The sequence below is a fragment of the Peromyscus californicus genome, unplaced genomic scaffold (genome assembly GCF_007827085.1).
Source record: "Peromyscus californicus insignis strain IS unplaced genomic scaffold, ASM782708v3 Scaffold_19__1_contigs__length_69161282, whole genome shotgun sequence".
Classification (NCBI taxonomy): domain Eukaryota; kingdom Metazoa; phylum Chordata; class Mammalia; order Rodentia; family Cricetidae; genus Peromyscus; species Peromyscus californicus.
The window spans coordinates 31,960,698-31,979,338 of record NW_026294491.1 but is presented as its reverse complement, the minus strand read 5'-3'; the positions used below and the strand labels follow the sequence as shown (position 1 = coordinate 31,979,338).

At 40.9% G+C, this 18,641-nt stretch overlaps 1 long non-coding RNA gene across 7 annotated transcripts in view; it reads left to right on the top strand.

Moving 5' to 3' along the window:
* The first annotated feature begins 6,412 nt into the window (after positions 1-6,412).
* The window catches only part of LOC128114775 (uncharacterized), a 108,891-nt gene continuing 96,662 nt past the window's right edge, over positions 6,413-18,641 (top strand). For 3 of the 7 annotated variants that reach the window (XR_008219900.1, XR_008219899.1, XR_008219894.1), the window contains exon 1: positions 6,413-6,664. This is a non-coding gene — a long non-coding RNA (uncharacterized LOC128114775). The remainder of the gene's footprint in view (positions 6,665-18,641) is intronic. The other 4 variants (XR_008219897.1, XR_008219895.1, XR_008219896.1 and 1 more) reach the window with 4 other exon arrangements.

Sequence of the window (18,641 nt, the reverse complement as noted above, 5' to 3'; positions counted from 1 at the left end):
TGATCTATCTATAAATTCAAAACTGTCAAGGTTTAATATAATTTTATACTATATGATGACTTGAAAGGAAATGGCTGTATATATACACATCCCCAAATACATTACTGAAGGCAGTATTAGTAATGGAAAGATTCTCTACCAAGAATTCTTTCTTTCCAGAATGATATGGACGAATTAACACCATAAGCTTAAAGTGGTAATTTTATGTTAATCATTTCTACATTGCAAAAGGCATCAATACTTTGGGGCATCGAGTGTGTGTACTCGTAAGTGTATGCGCATTTGTCTGTGCATGCATGCATGTGTGCGTGTGTGTGCACTCACATGTGTATACACATAAATATTCTTTGTATGTGTGCTTTTCATATATAGGCTAGGTTCATCTTAGCAAAATCCAAATGAAGAATTAAATGTCCTTGACATTCCATCTAATAGACAGTGGGTGGCACCATCTTAAGCAACACATGATGGAGGTTTGAATCTGGCAGTATTTTCTTTATTTGGGCTACAAACTCTACCCCAATTTGAAGGACTTTCCACATTAGTAATTAATAGGGCCCCATTATGCTAACTATCATCCAACTTAGGACATCTTACAGGAAAGATAAGAGATGAATAATTTGAAGTAATTTTCTTGTAATCATGCCAATCACTTGAGCAAAGTAGTTATTAAAGGAAACGGTATTATGATGAATTATAGGACATCTCACATTGAATACCTTTTCTTATCAGCTCCTTATAGTCTGTGATGCTTGAAAAAGGGCAAACAAGTCGAAGTCTATTCCGAATAACACTCCTGTTACTGTAAATAGAGGTTTGTTTAGTAAACCCTGCATTTTAATGAGGCATAAAAGGCAATCTTTACCTTACTTTCTGCCCATCTCTTTGAGAAGAACCGAGTTCATGGACTTTGCTCTCCCTTGGAAGGAAGGCATATCAAGCATGAATCACCTTTGATGACAAGAAACCCTTCCAGTTCAGATCTGCTGAAGTGATTAGACATTATTTATCTAATTAAATGTTCAAAACACATCATTATTGAAAGGAATAAATTTAGTACATTTGTTGAGCGGTGTTAACTGAAATGTAACTGCACATCATTTGACTTTTTAACATTTTATTATATCTATTAAGTCTTTCTGTGCTTAATTAAATCAACTTATTTTTTACAGTTAATTTAACATGATTTCATTTTCGTTACGGAGTCTGAATCAGATATTACAGAGAAAGCCAACTGTATACACAAATTAAGCTTTGATTCCTCAGGTGTTCCCCTGCATCTCATTCAAGTCTGCTGGCTCAGGATGTGTGCCACGATTTCAGACTGATAGTATTTTTCACACAGAGGAAGTCCCATTCCCCATCTTTGACATTGCTATTTTTTTTTAAGTGCAGACATTTTTATGAGTCGAGAACAATTATATTTACCCTTTTCTGCACCCTAGGTCACGGCCACCATGATCCACATCAGGGAGCCACGTTTTTAATACCTAACGAAAGCAAATAAAAAGACGAATGCAAAAAGCGTGAACATGGCTTCCTGCCTCGCTGGCCGCTAGACTTTTTAATTGTTCCTCTCAGAACAATGGTGTCTAAAAAAAAAATCAATGCTGCGGTTCCTCACAAGGAGTAAGTAATGGAACAAGGGCTGGCCAACAGGAAGCACAGGATACACCACTCCATTCTGACTACTGTATCCAAATGAACACCCATCTGTGATCACATTAAACAGTATTCTTCTTGTCCCCGGAACCCTAAACTATGAAATGGGGGTGAGGAGGGGAGCAAGATTGAGGCCATAATGATTGGTGTCAATCAAGTCCCGTGGATAGTGACATACGGGGTGGAAGGCAGCATTTTGGAACATTTAAATCTGCACTTAGAATCTCAGATGGAGGTTATGGCCGGAAATAAGCGGGGAAGGAACATTCAAAGGTTGTAAATTCTAATTAAGCATTTACGTCAGCTTGCAAAGCTTCTTAGTTTTCCCCAAATGTTGGGCTGCTTCGTATTCTTTCAGCCTTCTACCAAGAACACTAAAAAAGAAGGCTTTTGAACTCTCATCCAACTACCGGGATGGAGAGTTTAAAAGGCAACCAGAGACAAGATTAGGGATTCTCTATCCCTCACCAGAGAACAAGTGGGGGGGAAAAGGAAAAGTTTTTGTTTTTGTTTTTTTTTGTTTTTTTTTTTTTTTTAAAGCCAGAAAGTGAGCTTGTGCTTGCCTAGTTACCCTCCCCCACCACTGCAAGGCCTGGGGACATCACCAGCCATGAATCCCTCCCTGGGCTCCCGGTGCCTACTCTGGGTTTACCCCATGACCACTTGGACTGGCTTTGATTCCCCAGGGTAAGTGTTCATGATCACAAATTTGGCCAAAAGATTTTTCATTACCCTCCAACATTTCTTTTCACCTCCAACCTCTAGGCAGGACCCTGGCTTTCCCTTTGGAGCCAGGAATATAAAGACATGGGGCCATTGGGCTGACCCAGAGGGCCCTGCTGTCAATCACAGCCTCGCCCTCTCCCCCGCCTTTCACACCAGGCAGCTGGACCCATCGCTGTCAACCAGGTAACAACCCCCAGACAATAGCGGCCTGAAAGCCTGGTCTAGACACTCTTTTAGCCACTTATTCGCTGCTCTTGGCAGCTGTTGAAGCATAAATAAGCAGTTTGTAATCAGAAAGCTGACATCATCGCAGCGCGGCTGAGAGGAGAGATTGTTCCTGGGCACTGAGCGGGTTTTTTTTTTTTTTTTTTTTTTTTTTTTTTTTTTGTGTGTGTGTGTGTGTGTGTGTGTGTGTGTGTGAGACAACAGATTCTGGGGTGGGGATGCAGATTTGTGCCATGCTAAGCTGGTCTTTCTTTGATTTACAGAAGACAATTGGATCAGGTCCCCAGCTCCAGGGAACACCAGAATTATTTTGTTCATGTTCAGCTCCTGATGGCCAGTCATATCGAATAATAAACCGGGTACAAGTGGCACATGAGCTCGACAAAGGTGGAGACATGGCGGGGTGGGTTAAAAACTTAGACAACGTCCATGGGGTAACTCATCAGCCTCTGGTGAGGGACTGTGTGATATGGTTTTGGTAGGGGACCAAGGGGCGGGTGGCTACTGCATGAGCTTCTGCCGCCTCTGTGAGATGAATGGTTTCATGAAAGGCAACAGAGAAACCGGCATGCTTATTTCTGCTTCCTGTGTGCGAGTGTGCCCGTGTGTGGTTCAACATCAAGTCTGCCATTCAAAGTGACTGGCAGCTACACTCAAGAAAGGCAGTAGGTATGAGCCATCCACCAGAAACATTGGCTCCCCATCACCTCTACAGCAGAATAGAACCTCTTGTAGATTTTCCTGCTTTCCCCAGGACTGGCTTTGCCACTAGAACTAGGAGAGGTAGTTTATGTGATTCACTTATCATAACCGATGTCTTATAATTGTTTCGAGCTTGCTCCCAAAGGAGGGAGAACTTCTCAGGTTTCCTTTAGCACCACGGTTCTGATTGCTCTGATGTCTGCTAGCGACACCTGACTCAAACCCTGTTGGTCCATAGTGGCCTAATCCGTGCCAGGACGCTACAGACCTTCCCACCTGAATAGCCCATTCAGGTAGTTTTGCCCATCTCCAATTTCCACTACCAAAAAAAAAGAAAAAAAAAAGCCAGTTCTACAAAAATATTGCCTTCCTGTCCCCCCGAGGGCTTCTGGTATTACTTTGTTCTAAGTAGCTCATGATTTAGAATACAAAGGCATTTCCAGAGTGCATGTTTAACAAAATGACATAGCAGATAATTGAAATTTATTTGCAATTTTCAAACTACAATAAACACAAGTCTCCCTTTCTTTCATTAATAATCGCACGGCTAATGCATAGCAATCCCTCTGCAGCTTTTACAAGCAAACTTGAGCTGCTGTGCTGTAATAGCTGAAAAAGTTAATGTAGCTTGAACGAGGTTTCTAATTGTCCCTGTCTCTGTCATATTTGTCTACTTGAATGGTCCTAAATACCACAGCGATTAATTACTACAGAGCAGGTATTACAAGATGTTATCATCTTTCCCCAACCGTCTGGGTGAATGGAGAGAAGGGGAGATTGTTACAGTGTTTCATCTTTGCTCTTCCTGTAAGACACTTTAACCAGAAGATTTAACGTGTCAAAGTTAACAGCGTTTCCTAGCAGATATTCACATTCTAATTAAAGATTAAGAACGTAGTACATTACACTGTGATTTGTCATACATGGCTTGTTAAATAGGAAACCTACCGGGATTCCCTAACATTTTATAAACATTATTCAGGGCTTTTAATGTGGGCAAAGTGAAAGATTGTTCAACTGCATTGCAGCATGGAAAGCAGGTCACCCTCGGTCCCACCCCCCACCCAGCTCCCAATAAATAACAAAATGAGACAACTTGGGCTGTTGGGAGGCTGGTTTGCAGTAGAGGTTCTGTTCAAGCCATGAATCACCTCTGGTTAGCATTGGGCGGTAAAGGGAAGATCTTTATTATTAACCCTAGGCTTCTTTTTTTCTTGTCCTTTTTTTCTCCTTTCTTTTTCTTTCTTTCTTTTTTTTTCACTTCTGCATTTGGCTGTCAGCTAGTGGAGGAAGGTAAGAGTCTTTGTTTGAATTGGAGTGCCAAAGGACAGAATAAAGATGAAACAGTATTTCAATAAGCAGCCAGAGCCTTTAGCTGCTTCTAGGAGCCCTGGTCGCACCAGTTCCAGTACTAGTGGCACAGGACTGGTTCGCATTCGATGATTGCCTGAGGAATAAATTAATGAGGTTACTGAGATACTGAACATTTGCATATTCACGGATGCTTATTAGGTAGAAAGTGAGTGCCAGGTGCACCGAATTTGGGGGTAGGAGATTTGCTAAGAAGTCACATCTTTTTCTCCTCCTCAGAAACGGGGTGTCCTGACAGTAAAAACAATACTCAGGCAGAACTCTTGCTTAATGAACATCTGAGTCATTATAGCGCCAAGGCAAGGCAAAGAGGGTCAGTCTAGCTTGCAAGCCCCAAGAAAACCAACATACTGCCCTAGTTATAGAGAGATCTGGATGCAATAGTTCAGGGCCATAAAGGGAACAAATCCCACTTGCTCTCTCTGGATTTTAGGCTTTAATTATGCTGGTGGTGTGCTCAGCCGAACACAGGATGCCATGGTACCTAATGCAAAATGATCAATTGAAGGAGACCTTTACATTTGTAAACATTATTATTGACTGGTTGCCAATCTAAGTTGGAACAGGTGAAAGCTTTTCTAAGAAAATTACATGCAGACCCAAATAGGGGGGATGGATCTGGGCTGTTTCACTAAAGGGTGTGGGTCTCCCCATTTCCTCTGCTAGTGGCTGCTGCCAGGATGGGGAGAAAGCATATTGTTTAAGGCATTTGTATCTCACTGTGGAGCTAAGTTTCTGTGCAGCTGTGGGTCGTAACTTGGAGACTTCCTCAGAGCTGAAGGGCAGATGACATACTCCTCAGGTCCCCAGGACTATTATAACACAGAATAGTGACTGCCCATGCTTTTCAGAGCACTGCACAGTGGGAAAGACTGTCCCACGTTTTTAATATTTTACTTCCATTTTATACAGATAGATATTTTTTCTTTCAAATGTACTTTCATTTTATCTTTCAAGAAAATAACTGACAGCTTTCAGCCTCAAGGAGCTGATCTATAGAAATGAAAGTGTAATAAGTATTTTTTTTTAATAATGATGGATATTTAGTACCAAGTCGCATTCTGCACTCTTATTTCATAGGACCTCTTGGAGCTTTTCCCATTCCTGGCCAAGGCAGGCAGGAACCCCATGTTAGAAACAGTTTGTGTACACACGGCAAAGTGCACATGCATAATAAACAGAAACCCACAGACTCCACAATGGGTGTCCTCTACACAGCTTAGAGTCTTTTGACTTAATTTAAAAATATTATTGCCAACATCTATGGCTCTTTTAAAAAAGAATTTCTCCCCTTATTTACAAATAGTCTCTTAATATGAATTATTTAAGTGCCTTCCCAGGGAAAAATCAAAGAGGCTCTTAGTGCCTGTTTCAGTGCTGCTTAAAACTTAAGCTTTTAATTTATTTTATCAAGGCTCAGAGGGTATAGTAATCGTCAGAACAAGCCCCTCCACCCTCCTCAAAATAATCTGCACATGTTTGAAAGATTCAATTTCTTTTTCTCATACAAATTTTGATATGCTCACAAATATACAGAAATCAATTATTTCAAGGTGCCACAATTGTATCCAGGAAACTACATATTCTCATAAACTAAAGGAATATAGATGTACTAATATGCATCAATAATATCACTTAAGGATTTTTGAAAGTGTATTTCACCTTGAAAGGACCTGCTTGAAGCCTACACAGCAGCGAAATCACTGGAGTCCAGGGTTTTTGTCACACACACACACACACACACACACACACACACACACACACACAGCACAGATTTTTTTGATTATGTAGATTTCTTTTCCTACTGCAGTTTCATATGCAAAGCATGCATCAGCCACATCCATGCTATCTCCTAAAGCAGTCATTCTGAAACCCAATCTGGGGACAGTGCAGACTAAATAAAATTTCATTTTGATTTGGCCTCCCGCTGCGAATGGGACTGCTTTGTCTCAGCCGACAGAACCAGCAAGCCAGAAAGGTATGTGGCGCTTTGCATGGCTGGTGGTGTGTCTGGAGGCTCAGGATCGCCTCTGTGCCTGGCTCTCACACTTCCTGCGCCTCTTTCTCTCTCTCACTCTCTCTCCCTTCCATTTGCTCTCAAGCTGAGTGCTGTGTGCCTTCTACCTGCGGGGCAGAACGGGGGCTAACCCGAACCAATTGTTGACTTTGGCATATGCTTAATTGCTCCTGTGGCTGTTTGCAACCCCCCTACCCCACCCCCCACTGTCTTTGTTATTATGAGGCTTTGTTTTTTTGGTTTGGGGTTTTGGTTTTTTGTTTTTTCTTTTTTCTTTTTTTTTTTTTTTTACTTTCCTCCTCTGTCTCTATTTTGGTTTTTGTTTTGTTTTGCTTTTCTCACTACATTGGCTCTCCATGTTTCCTCAAGGTGTTGAATACTAAAATACTGACTGAAAGGGAAATTGTTTAAGGGCTGCTCTGATGCTCCAGAGGTTTTACTGGAAAATTTGTCATGCTGGATTTTTATTGTAAATTTGAAGACGCGTTTAACAGCTTTGAAGGACTTTAGCTTTCATGGCCCTTTTGAGTCGCCTTGGCAGAAAAGCAATCGCCCATTTTAGAAAAAGAGGGAGAATATAAAATAAGGACTATCTTCCGAGGGGACTGGATTGTTTACCATTTTGGTAGGCTTTTTTTCCTCCAATGCATTGTGGTGCTGGCCCGCGTCGCTGCTCAATATGGCTCTCTTTTGAACAATGACCTTCACTTGGAGTCATCTCAGGAGAGGCTGCTGTGTCAAAGCTCTTCTTAAACTTGTCCCACCTTTCGAAGCCTTGATTGGCGATCAAGGGACAACCTGCTGTGATGTTCTCAGAGGCTTGCGACACAATGGCAAAGTGCCAGGGGGCTGGCAGTCCTGGGAACTCAGTTTTCAAGTCTGTCCGAAATGTCTCCTTGGAACTGTCACTGCCCTTGACCAATTCATAAGGTGTTGTGAGCGAAAGATGTGTTTCTCCCTGGTTTACATATTGGCATATCATTAATCTAAATTAGATTATAGCAAACTGGTTAAAATGGATATAGAGTAAATGAAAAATAAATTGCCTAAGAGGAGAGCAGGGAGTAACTTCATTCAGACTCAGGAGTTCTGCATAAGTAATTCCACCTAGGAGATGGATGAATGGGTAGAAATACTAAACAGCTTCACAGGGACTTTACTCCCTCCCCCAAAGCAAACACAAAATAGATCATGTCATATAACTTGGTACAGGGTCAGAAATGAATTTTCAGAAATCTCAAATATTGCAGCCTTCTGCCCAAGGGCACTTCCTGATGTGTCGAGGACATTCAGTGGTGAGCTCTTTGCCCCTGCAGAACATGGTGTTGGTGCTGCAATACCTCCAGGCTTGAACTCTACCTCCCTAGCTAACCAGGAGCCTTGGGTGGGGACGAGACACACCAACAGCTCAGTCGTTGGTGAAGAGGCTCCCTACTAGGTTCTCATGTAAGGAAAACTGAAGAACCAAGCAGACGTTGAAGGCATTGGAGAAACTGCAACCTGAATGTGAAGACAGATGGTCATGTGATGTGTCGGTGTCCCCATGTAGGAAGAAGAACATGGCAAGGCCAGGCCTGTCTTGAAGGCTGAGCTTCAAAGATGGGTGGTTAACACTAATGTGTGTCTTTTGGCTGTAGCCTGACTCTGGGTGCTACATGGTTATTTCATAGCTACTAATGATAACAACACACAAATTTGGTTTTTGTCCGACTCATGTGTTTCTAAGGGCCACTTATTGAAATTTTAGGGACTCTTGGTACCAAGTGCTACATAAATTTTCTTTAAATTAAGAGCTATTAAGCAAGAATGCTTTCTTATTAAAAAATCAGAATTTAAATACAAATATTTAAAATATAAAAATGAAAGTGTAAGATATGGAAACAAAAATGTTTATATTTTGAGGACACATAAGTGTATAAATATTTAAAAATAATGTTCACATATACAGAAGAATATGGAAAGAGGCTTAATTATTCATTTAACTAGAGTCAAAAGAGTATGTTGAGGATAAAAGTTGATAAATGTAGCTAGCGGACAATTCTAAACTCTAGTTTACCAGATATGGAGTATGCACCAATGGTTAGTACTGAGCAACAGAATACTATTAATTGATATGCTCACTTGGACTCTCTCTGCAAGAGAAAATTATTACAATATGATTTAAGCAACCATGAGTTTTGGGGGCATTGGAGAACTCAGGAAAGAAGTAGTGCATTCTCCCGAGATGGGATAGTGTACCCCTCCCTCTGGTATCTGCCAAGCCTGAAGCACATCATCCCCTGAGTTCATGTGTTCCATAAACATGGCACCTCCGTGTGTCCTCAAGCACTAAAACACTCGTTGAAAGAAATGTTGACAACAACTGTAATGGGATCCCTTGTGGTACGTGAATTTGGCTCCTCTTTGTTTTGTGATGAGCATTATCTATCCATGCACATTTCATTATCTGAGTCTGTTCTAATACAAGGGGATGAGGGGGGCAGCTAACAAGAGCTTCATATACATTCTGGCCAAAGGCAGAGAATTTAGAGAACCTGTCTATTGTTCCGTCAGTCTTGAAGAAAGTGATGGTCAAGATGTTCAGTGAAGAGACATGTGAATGGAAAATGCCCTGGATGAGAGAACAGAAGGCCCATGCATTCCACAGTTCCTCTCTTCATACTGCCTGGGGGGTCAACACTTGGTGGCCAGGGGCGGGGGAGTGAAGAGATCTAAAATCACAGATCCTCCTCTGTAGGCTCCAGAGACCACCTAGACCTCTTCATCGGCCTGTGTGCTTCCCAAGGAAATTGCTATAGTATGTTTAAACTGTCTAAATAGGACATTGCAATCATAACAACCTGTACATTCTAAGGCCTGATGTAGAAAAAAAATTAAAAAAATGTCCTAAGGGGCAGAAGAAGAATTATGACATTCTCTGAAGGAGTCAGTATGAAAATCTCAGCTGACTTACATGCTGCAACTACTTCCCAGTTACAAAGAAAACATCCTATCACTAAAACTAAAGATAAACTTATTTTTTTTAAACCCATAACAGTTACATAGACATCATTTTATATTTCCATAGGTGAAGCCAGTAAAAGTCAGTGACTAAAGAAAATGCCAACTAGAATCCAGGTCCTGGGCTCTGGTGAGGTACCACTGAAAAGAACAAACTCTTTAGCAGTATTCCTCAAAGCATCACCAGGTCTTAGACTGTAGCAGTTCATACTATCTCAACACAAATAATTACATTCAATAAAAAGATCATTTACGATGACTACCATGACCGTCTTATTTTGAAAAAGAACCACAGTATTTAGAAGTATGTACTAATAAGAGGCAACATTTTAGATCCATTAGCTCTACGAAGAAGCATTCAGATAGCTTCTTTATAATTAGACAACCTTGAAAAATTCCCACAGTTCAGGTGACTAGGGCAAGATTAGATAGAGCTAGTTTTTGAACAATATCAAACCCAATTTTGCTCTTTAAAATGTGGCTTGTGCTTGATCAATCACATCAAATGTGTGTAGTGAGAGGCCCTGCAAACCACAGCTTACCTACCTGTGCCTGCAGATGATCTTAAACTACAGTATTTCATGGGAATGTCCAGCAAATTTTAAAGTCCAGGATAGATAGGACCTAAAGATGCATAGTTATTCTTTACAGGGTCTTCTCTAAGAATGGAAGAGTAGTCTCAGTCTGTCTTCTAAGTTTCCAGGAATTGAAGATTGCCCTTGTCATGTGATTAAATAGAGGGAGGCCCTTGGTCTGAGTTTCAGTGGCTGCTCTTGGCTTTGTAAAGCATAGGTATTGTTGTTACCAGGCACAATAGCCATGCAAGACCACAGACTGAAAGTATGGTAGAATGCCAGTGTCCTGTAGACAAAGAGAGATGGATCCTCTGTGAACAGGAAGAGTTGCTTGGTTTTCCATGGTCAGTCTGCCCAAGACCAAATAAAGGGTCAGATTCTTACCAGTCCTACTTGATGCACAATATGACTCTCTTTTGAAAATTACTTCATTTCAAGTCATTTTATGAGTGGCCATTTGGGTTACCTAAATATAAGACTGGGGGCTGAAACTCAGTGTTTAAGAACACTGGCTGATCTCTCAGAGGACCTGGATTCAATCTCCAGCACCCAAATGATGATTTATGGCCTGTTCATAACTCCAGTTCCGGGGGCTCCAATACCCTCTTCTGAACTCCTCAGACACTAAGAATAAATGTGGTGCACAGATATGTATGTAGGCAAAATACCTATATACATAAAATAAAATCATTGTTTAAATTTTTTTAAAGAAAGATTAAGAGACAAGATTTAAAAATGGTACAAGGACACTCTATGAATGGAAGAATCCTTATTTGTTCCTATAGCCACTAGGCTCCAAAACTTCAAATACCTTTCCCCACCCTCCAGCATATCATCTTAAAGAATGGAAGGAGTGTAGGAAGAAAACATGAGCCTGGACATTTTATCCAATTAGAAGAACGGACACCAACTAAGAAGTTGAAATTATCAGGCGTGACAGCTCAAAACTTGATTGGACATTTAATTAATTTCTCTTCCCTATCCTCACTCATGACTGATTGAGAGCTTGGGAAGAAGCCTAGATGAGCTACAACCAAAACACAGAAAGCCAATTATATTTTCGTCTTATGTACAAGTACTAGTGAGACTGAGATTTTGAAGGTCAGCTACATCTGAAAGATTCCAGGTTTTCACCTCCATGTCTTTGCTCGATGATTCAAAAAAAAAAAGTTAGAAACTGCATATGTCAATCTCAGAAAAAAAAAAAACAAAACCAGAAACAAACAAAAGACAGGAAAGGTGCACCAAATGAAAACTGATTGCACAAGACAAGTTAAACTTCTCAATAGCTCTGTGTAATGTAACTTCAAATCCAGAGAATCAGATGTCCCTGCTGTATGGATTTCTCCCAGCAAGTTCCCCCTCTCTGAAAGGGGTATTTAGCACACAAAAGTGGGCCCAATTGTATTGCCAATGTCTGCTCTCTATAGTCTAGTTTATGCACCAGGCTCAATGGGGGCCCAAACAGAGCCAATGTCTCTATCCTGAGACTTTAGAACATAAACATAGAAACTGGCTTGCTGGAGTTGTTGGAACAGGGTGTGTTCAGTGACATGGCAGAAGACGCAGACATTTTACATTTGTTCCAAGAAGCTAGAAGCTGGCCCGCTCCTTCTCCTTTCATAGACCTGTTTGGTCAACTCATGTTGTGTTCTTTGAAATGCCAGGGCCTATCTCAGCCAATTCCCTCCCTTATGCTTAAGTTGGCTAAAGTTTATTTCAGTTGTTTTCAACTTAAAAGAGCGTCGTGATGCCAAAAACATGTGAACAAGAAATTCTTAGAAATTGCTGTAACATTCTAGACCTTCTACCACTTAGCCTAAGGAAGGAAAAAAATAGAGAGAATGAATGCTCACTTAGTCTTTGCTCATGCATTAAGACAGAAGGGTTGTTGAATCTGATAACGGTTGCAAATTTTCAGGATTTCTATCAGAAGTTTCTGGAAGATGAAATAAACACCAGGAATGCCCCTACCTTGGAGCCAAAGGCTGCCATGTTATAGCATAGTGGTTCCTAACCTGTAGGTCGTGACCCCCATATCAGAGATCCTGTATGTCAGATGTTTACATTAAATTTCCTAATAGTGGCAAAATTACAGTTATGAAGTGGCAATGAAATAATTTTATGATGGGGGAGTCACCTCAACATGAGGAACTGTATTAAAGGGTCACAGCATTAGGAAGGTTGAGAACCACTGTTATCACATGAAATGTTCTAGGATGTAGTTCATAGGATAACTTCCCCAAAGATACCCAAGGCTGCTTTGCTCCTCTGTCATGGTTAGTCTTATAAAGCATGCATCAGGTTGGATGTCAACAGAAAACTGACTTAAAGCTCATGACAACACACAGAAGAACCGAGAGTGGCACATCACTGAAGGATCCAGGCAGACTCAAGCCACTACTAAAAGAATCTAGATTGAGCAGCAGGAACAGTGAGGCCTCATTATTTCTGAAATGGCCATAAAAGAAAAAGCTTGGGACAATTGAAGGCAGTTGAATGGAAATCTCAACTTCTAAAACAAAACCATGTGAAGGTTTGCTGCTAAACTACATATCTTTTTGACACTACCATTAAACCAAATGTGTGAAATGGTCTAAACTTTGAAAAGAACAATTCATGGTATAAATAAAGCATACACAGAGGCTTATCCCTATGAAAAGACCAGCTTGCAATGTTTTGTATAACCACAAGATGATACAAGTTTTAGTAATACTGTATATACTAAATAGTAAAATGCACCTAATTACATATATGATATTTGATATGATACAGTACTAAATATATATGTGTAGTAGAAGAATGAGTATAAAATAGACTACATTGGGGGACAAAAACTTTACCCGAATGGTTCAAGGGTTTGTTCGTGTCTGAAGGGCGAAAGAAGGTGACTCTAACTATACCATTATCACTCGCCCACATTAAGGATGCATTTATTCCCCTCTAGCCCATTACAAACTGCTGTGCTCTCCATGTATAGACTTTTTGTTTTGCTTATTGAGAAAAAATATTTGAATCTTTTAATATCAAGGAAGGCTTTTCAAGAAAAAGTATGTATGTGAGAACTGAGTTAAATTTAAAAAAAAATCTGTCTGCGGTCTCTCTACAAGATGATTGAGGCAGCTGTTTTTCTTTTGCAGCTATTTATTAGTATTTGGAGAATGTAAACACTAATGAGGGTGAGGAACTAGGTGGAACAAGGGGATAGGGTTTGGAGTAATGGCATGAAATTAAGAAGAGGGAAATTTAGGTTGATTACCAATTACCAATTGAAAATCTTCTTAATGCTGAGGTCTATTAGACTGTAGGGTAATCTTGCGAGGGAAGTGGTGGGACTCCCATTGCTTGGATGTTTAAAATTAGAGTGGACAGAGCACCATCAAGGGCACCCTGTGGCGTGCCATCTACCCTGTTGTGTGAATGAGTGAGTTCACCTTGGTTGCCTTTATAGGCTCAAACTTCCATTTGACCTGGGGACAGAAGAGAGAGAGAGAGAGAGAGAGAAAAAGCACGCAGGTCTGTTCCACATAGTTCAGGATGTGTCCAAACAATCATGGGATCATCTGGAAATATTTCTTCTGTTTCTCATCTGGGGCAGTCTCTGAACACTTTGATGAAAGCTCCAAAGAGACAGTTTTGTTGGCAAGAAACACCTTCCCAAGATATATGTTTTCCACCTGGGAAGCCGACATCTTTCTGAGATTCATAGAAACCAATATCTTGTGTCATGCAACACTCTGCTTTTCAGTAAAGTAAAAATTAAAGCAACCAGGCAAGTGACATTTTAATAACACGGCTATTGGGGCATGGTGGGTGTGCATATTTTCTCTTTCCTAAAAGGCAAACAGATGGAAGGAAGGGATGGACAATGACAAAGAAAGTTAGAAGAGGAAGTGGAACAGATTTGATTAGCAATTGATCAGCATTCTGCCATGTGCCAGCAGCTAAACAAAGTAGACAGCATAAAAATGTGAAAATGGCCATTTCTCTTTGTCTATGGGAGATCACCTGAGAGAAGATTTCAGAGAGAAAGGACTTTTACTTAATGGGAATATCTGTGTAAGTTAATATGTCAGTGTTGAGGTAATTCTATCTGCCGATTTTAACCATAGGTATTCTGTCACTCATCACAAAATAAAAACAAATATTATATGCAGATGATACTGGCCTCTTTTTGGAATGTTCTGAGTTTAATAAACATACCCAGATTCATGAAAACTAAAAGACATGCAGTGTGAGCTAATAAGTACCTTGCTATAGTTTGTCTCTATTCAAAATCACACATTGAAATTTAGGTGCAACATGGTGGCGGTGGGACCTTGAAGAGGTGATTGGATCATTGAAAGGGAGGGAGTTCCTGCCCTCATAGGACTAGATGAGCCTCTGTGTTGCTCCATGTAAGGCAGAGGGTCTACGCTGGTCTTTTCAGAGCACCTGCCTGTTCTCCTTCCAATACTCTCTATGCATTGAAGCAGCAAAGGCCCTTGCCAGTACCATCCTCTTGGACTTCCCATACTCCAGAGGAGGGATCAGTGGACCTCTTTTTCTATCTTTCTTATTATTCCGGTCTACAGGGACAGTAATTAGAGGCAAAAAGAGTTCAACACTATGCAGTGCTCAGTCTGTATTCTGAAGTGTGTGTCTGTATGTGTGTGTGTGTGTGTGTGTGTGTGTGTGTGTGTGTCTTTGAGTGAGTGTATGTACATCTGAGTGTATCTCAGTGTGTGTGTGTGTGTGTGTGTGTGTGTGTGTGTGAATCTCTTTGTATCTGAGTGTGTGTATGTCTGAATGTGTGTGTATGTCTGAGTGTGTGTGTGTGTGTATATATATATATATATATATATATATATATATATATATATATATATAGTGTGTGTGTGTATCTGTGTATGTGTCTCTGACTCTGAGTGTGTGTGTATATATTCCTATATCTATATCTATAAAGATATAGATATCTATCTGTATGAGTGTGTGTGTTTATCTGTGTGTGTGTCTCTGAGTGTGTGTATGTATATCTGATTGTGTTTGTCTCTGAGTATGTAGGTATATATCTGTGTGTGTGAGTATGTGTATATATTTCTGTGTGTGTGTTTGAGTGTGTGAAAGTTTGTCTGCCTGTCTCTAAGTGTATGTATATCTGTGTATGTGTGTCTCTAAGCATTTGTATGCATCTGATTATGTGTATGTATATCTGAGTATGTGTTCCTGAATGTGTGTGTGTGTGTGTGGGTGTAGCCAAAAGAGGAGATTTGAACACTGTGTGTTGGGTATCTCATGTGCTGTTCTCTATTCCCTCTCACTTTTTTCTTTGATAAACTTTTTGTATGTCTGAATTTAACATTCTTCATAATACCACATGTCTGTATTCTGACTAAGGCAGTAAAAATACCTCATTCCTGCCAACTGATTCCACACATGAAATTAATATTTTCTAGAAAAGTATGACTCTTTTCTCTCCTTATAGGAGGAACAATTCTTCAAAAACCCATAGTTGTACACAAGGATATATTTGTATATTTGACACCAGACTACATGCAACTAACTATCCCTACCCTTACCCCCTTTCCTGATGCCAAGGATTCAATCCATGGCCTTGCACATGTTAAACAGGTTGTACTACTAATGAGCTACAGCCCAAGGCCGGCATTCATGCAACCTATTCTCAAAACATACTGATTGAGACAATGTTCATATGCTATTGCTTAGGAATGGTGTTGTGAGGGAAACCCACCTCTGCTGTGAGCTGAACTGATCAGCAGTTAGTAGTGTCCTGACTATGAGGCTGTCCCGGACACCCAAAGCATTGACTCGGCCACATCCAGAATGCATCCAGACATGCAGCACACTTTCTACATCATAAGCCCGGAAGGAAATCAAAGGGGCCAGGCTGGCAAGAAAGACAGTTCTCCAATGAGTTGCTCCATCTCTACAGGGAAGTAAGTGAGCTGCTTTCTTGAATATGAATGCATTTGGTCAAGAATCCACTCTTGCAAGTACATGCTCACATCTGAGAAACCCTCCAACCACCAGTCAGAGAACCCCAAAGTCAAATTACAGACCCTGGACACTGACTACCATACATCTGAAATACAAGTCAAGGGTTTGCTTAACAAGCAGTACCTCAGAGAATTTTCATTCAGATTTACTCAGAAAAATATGGCATTAAAATTTCTGGTCATTTTTACTTCTTACATTCAGATTAATGCAATGACTCTCCCCTTGAACCTGAACATTGCAACTTACGTCTACAATGATAATGATAATACTTTCTACGTAAATATAATTTCAAATACCTTCATGTATTTGATCATTTAAATAACACTTATTTTTTCGTTAGTAAAAGACAAGATAATTTCATGATAGCTTAGTTTTAGTAACTAACTGGTGGAAGAAAAGTTGAGTTGAAGCTGTGAAACAATAAAATTCACAATGGCCTTGATCATAATAAGAAACTTTTGACAACTATGACCACTTAACTTGTTTCTGTCACACTGTCAAGGTGGGCTTTCAAATGGGAGTAGAACATTCACATTCCATAAAAATTATGACAGCATCCTTGGAATCAGGAGTTCAATCACCCCATCCCTGCAGTTCTTTTTGTTATCTGGAGCCACGCCTGGCATCCGTTTTGGGGGGACATGATTTATGGGGCAGAGGACTCTTGCAGTCCACCTTCATCCATTGATCCCCCGATGCCCTCTGCAAACCCTCCTGGCTCTAGCTGGGGTCACTTTGCACTTGATCTGGGACCATTTGCCCAAAGTTGACTGCTAAACCTTTAAAAAACTCAGGTTAAGAGGTCTCTCAAGGGTCCAGAACTTTCTTTGCTCTTCATTGATGACAACGATGTAGTGCTGCACAGTTCTCAGAACGCAGTCATTCATGAAGGATGAGCCCGGGGTATTTACAATGGGATCTCTGTCTGACAAAAAATGTGATGACTTCCTTCTGTGTTCTTAGGTACCAAGGGTGGGGACAGAACTCTGCTCCAGGCTGGTACCTCAGGAACCTGCATGGAAACTCAGCAAAGCCCCAGGGTTGACTCCACAGCGCTCTCATTCCAAGTGCGCTGAGTCCCCCATGCGCGGGTCAGATGTGGGTACCCTCATTTGGCAAATGTGGAAAGATAAAGGTGGCTGTCATTTCCAAAGGTCTTGAGCCACTAAGAAGCAAGCATAGAAATAAAACCAACTATCTAACTTCAAGCTGGTGGCAAACTTTGACTGACTGATTTAGTTACAATCCATCCTCTATTTTTGATTAACAAGGCAGGACTTGAATTAATATTTCAAAGCCAAAGGGTTGAGAAGCTGAGGAATGTTGAAGGCCAGAAATACTGCCTTCCTCAAGTTTCAAATGGCATCTCTACTCTTTTCCAAATGAATGAAGAGAAAAAGAGGGCTGGGCCAAAGGAATGAATAAAACATACGGAAGCCTAGAAAATCCACTCTGCAAATAAAACCCAAAAAGATGAAATATTTTGATGACACCCTCCATAAAAAAAATGCAGAAGTTTTTTTTTTTTTTTTTTTTTTCAATCAGTCTCCCAACTGTAAAACATACCTTCAGTTAGGATCAGCTGCAAAGTCTGAAACCCAGTCCAAAATGAAACCATGGGACCCCTGTGGGCTGGTTAGACTTGACTCAAAGCTGGGATCATGTAGAAAGAGAGAACCTCAGCTGAGAAAATTACTCCATCAAATAGGCCTGTAGGCAAGGGTACTTGCTGATTTTGTGTGTCAACTTGACAAAAGCTAGAGGCATCAGAGAGGAAGGAGCCTCAGCTGAGGAAATGCCTCCATGATATCCAGCTGTAAGGCATTTTCTTATTTAGTGATCAATGGGGAGGGCCCAGCCCATGGTGGGTGGTGCCATCCCTGGGCTGGTGGACCTGGGTTCTATATGAAGGTAGGCTGAATAAGTCATGGGAAGCAAGCCAGTAAGCAGCACCCCTCCATGGCCTCTGCATCAGTTCCTGATTCCAGGTTCCTGCCCTGTTTGAGTTCCTGTCCTGACTTCCTTCAGTGATGAACAGCAATATGGAAGTGTAAACTGAATAAACCCTTTCCTCCCCTATTTGCTTTTTGGTCATGGTGTTTCATCATCGCAGCAATAGAAACCCTGACTAAGACAGCAAGTATGTAGGGCACTTTCTTGATTGATGACTGATACTGAAGGTCCTGCCCACTGAGGGTGGTACCACCCCTGGGCAGGTGGTCCTGAGCTGTATAAGAAAGCAAGGTGAGCAAATCATGAGGAGCAAGCCAGAAAGCAGTGGTCTTCCATGTCTTGTTCAGTTCCTGCCTCTAGCTGCCTGCCTTGAGTCCCTACCTTGAATTCCCTCAGTGGTGAGGTATGATCTG